This window comes from Schistocerca americana, chromosome 1, assembly GCF_021461395.2.
Source record: "Schistocerca americana isolate TAMUIC-IGC-003095 chromosome 1, iqSchAmer2.1, whole genome shotgun sequence".
NCBI lineage: Eukaryota > Metazoa > Arthropoda > Insecta > Orthoptera > Acrididae > Schistocerca > Schistocerca americana.
The window spans coordinates 365466860-365470385 of NC_060119.1; the positions used below are offsets into that span (position 1 = coordinate 365466860).

Here is a 3526-nt window from a genome sequence, read left to right on the forward strand (position 1 = left end):
CACAAAATAAGTTTGTCAAACATCACATTTTCTAAATTATTTAAAAGGCACAAGACTACAACGTATATCACAAATTATAAATGCCAAACTTATCCTTATTGTGAAGAGGGCACGAACAAGAAATAATCTTAGAACTGAAAACCCCTCACTTGTACTTAAGACAAATACACTAATACGAGGGCAGTTCAATAAGTAATGCAACACTTTTTTTTCTCGGCCAATTTTGGTTGAAAAAACCAGAAATTTCTTGTGGAATATTTTCAAACATTCCCGCTTCGTCTCGTATTGTTTCATTGACTTCCGACAGGTGGCAGCGCTGTACGGAGCTGTTAAAATGGCGTCTGTAACTGATGTGCGTTGCAAACAACGGGCAGTGATCGAGTTTCTTTTGGCGGAAAACCAGGGCATCTCAGATATTCATAGGCGCTTGCAGAATGTCTACGGTGATCTGGCAGTGGACAAAAGCACGGTGAGTCGTTGGTCAAAGCGTGTGTCATCATCGCCGCAAGGTCAAGCAAGACTTTCTGATCTCCCGCGTGCGGGCCGGCCGTGCACAGCTGACTCCTGCAATGGCGGAGCGTGCGAACACACTCGTTCGAGATGATCGACGGATCACCATCAAACAACTCAGTGCTCAACTTGACATCTCTGTTGGTAGTGCTGTCACAATTGTTCACCAGTTGGGATATTCAAAGGTTTGTTCCCGCTGGGTCCCTCGTTGTCTAACCGAACACCATAAAGAGCAAAGGAGAACCATCTGTGCGGAATTGCTTGCTCGTCATGTGGCTGAGGGTGACAATTTCTTGTCAAAGATTGTTACAGGCGATGAAACATGGGTTCATCACTTCGAACCTGAAACAAAACGGCAATCAATGGAGTGGCGCCACACCCACTCCCCTACCAAGAAAAAGTTTAAAGCCATACGCTCAGCCGGTAAAGTCATGGTTACAGTCTTCTGGGACGCTGAAGGGGTTATTCTGTTCGATGTCCTTCCCCATGGTCAAACGATCAACTCTGAAGTGTATTGTGCTACTCTTCAGAAAGTGAAGAAACGACTTCAGCGTGTTCGTAGGCACAAAAATCTGAACGAACTTCTCCTTCTTCATGACAACGCAAGACCTCACACAAGTCTTCACACCCGAGAGGAGCTCACAAAACTTCAGTGGACTGTTCTTCCTCATGCACCCTACAGCCCCGATCTCGGACCGTCGGATTTCCATATGTTTGGCCCAATGAAGGACGCAATCCGTGGGAGGCACTACGCGGATGATGAAGAAGTTATTGATGCAGTACGACGTTGGCTCCGACATCGACCAGTGGAATGGTACCGTGCAGGCATACAGGCCCTCATTTCAAGGTGGCGTAAGGCCGTAGCATTGAATGAAGATTACGTTGAAAAATAGTGTTGTGTAGCTAAAAGATTGGGGAATAGCCTGGCGTATTTCAATGCTGAATAAAACAACCCCTGTTTCAGAAAAAAAATGTGTTGCATTACTTATTGAACTGCCCTCGTATATATACTTTAATAAAGCAAAGTCTCATGCTAGGAGGTAACACTAAGCGACGCAACACATGAAACAAACATGACGGAAAGACACGACTAAAACAACAACGCCGTAATAAACAGAAAAGACGAGTTAAAACACCGCCGCTCGTACACCGATAGACGACAATGTCATACAAAAGCTAATCAACGACAAGGACTCCCAAACAACGTCGCTCACACACTGATGAATCACAGTTTACGTACTTGTCACACAGTAGTAAAGAGGAAAAAAGAGCAAATAGCCTCCGCCAGAACAGAACGCAAAGTGAAAAACGGCAGACAATAACGTCTATATTTTCATTACAGAATAGTCGTCGCAGCAGTAATGCAAAGATGATTCTGTAGGCAGTATCGACCTGTAACTCTGAGAGGTCTTCTGTATAAGGTTTGCGGACGATGAGACTGTTCCGCGCACACAAACCGCACTGGAATATAGCTGACGAATAACCTACTCTGGTGTGGAGAGGAGCGAGGGAGGGTGGTTGGGAAGGGGGGGGGGTGAGGAGGGGGAGGGTTCTATATGTTGAAAGCCGCTTACTGATGGAATGCTGCTCCTTTAGATAGTTATTGGGGTTATCCGTAGGCATTACAGAGCTGATAAATTATTTCGTTAATTACCTAAATCACTCTTTGAAGCTCCTATTATCAGCGGGAGCGGACTTAGTCCCACGTGCAGTTACAGACTTTCCCTGTCTTTGTGAGGTCAGTACCTATGAGACTTGGTATAGAATCCAACTTTAGTCACTTGATCCGAAGAGCGTTTCAGTCAATTCAGTCACTCTCCCCATCAGTTTATCTTATTAAATGCTTTGTGTTGTGTATGGAAACTATGTTCAGAAGATGAGTACGTATTTGCATTTTGCCTAACATGTGTCGTTTGTACACTCAGAGGGCATGTGTTATTCTGTTATTTGATTTCTCAGGTCAGTTATATAAAGTGGTATATAAATACTTCCTCTCATTTCGATTTCCGTGGTCGTTTATTTATTTAATTGCATTTGGAAGAATGATACTTTCCACCCATTGTCCTATCGCACAGTGAAATACATAACCTCTGGCTGCGCCGATTGACTCATTCTATAGTTATTACATAGTGTTTTCACTTCAAAGAGACAACTTGCAGAGACGTGGTACTTTATTCTAAACTAAACTAAAAACTAAACTCCTCCCGCACAGGCCATGAAGGTCCAAAGGTAACGACCGACCACCCTGTCTTCCTCAGCCCAGAGGTGCCACTGGATGCGAATATGGAGGGGTATGTGGTTAGCACACCACTCTCCCAGCCGTATGTCAGTTTACGAGACCGGAGCTGCTACTTCCCAATCAAGCAGCTGCTCCTCAGTTTGCCTCACAAGAAGTGAATGCACCCCGCTTTCCAACAGCGCTCGGCAGACCGAATGGTCACCCATCCAAGTGCTACCCCAGCCCGACAGCGCTTAACTTCGGTGATCTGCCGGGAACCGGTGTTACCACTGCGGCAAGGCCATTGGCTCTTTATTCTACACAAGTGTATATGTTCTAGGTTACATATTTGACCGTAATAATTTCAAATCAGTGTCCATATCCCCAATGAGCAGTGACTGACTATTAGTCGAGTTACTAAATCGTATTTATTATTGCTGGAATCTTAGAGAAGGCCTTTAAAATTCAGTTATGTTTACAAGTATTTACCGTTGCGCTGCAAAAGTGTGAACTGTTCACGTAACTGTCATCTGCCATGCTGTAGTCAGATTTCGTTCGTTAATTAGTTACTTGGGTCATAACTTCGTCTATAATAGGGCGTAGCTTTTCCAAATCAGGACACGTTGGGATGTACTTGTACTAGTAATCCAGTTTCAAACAAAGATGTCGTCTTACAAATTACCTAGCAGCATCTGTCCGGAGTGACTTACAACAGAGCAACCGAGTGATGTGGCGCAGTGGTTAGAACACTGGACTCGCATTTGGGAGACGACGGTTCAAATTAGCGCCTGGCCGGCC

General features: G+C 44.7%; 1 pseudogene; it reads right to left on the reverse strand.

Moving 5' to 3' along the window:
- Positions 1-2919: 2919 nt before the first annotated feature.
- Positions 2920-3037, reverse strand: LOC124560613 (annotated as a pseudogene).
- Positions 3038-3526: the final 489 nt, after the last annotated feature.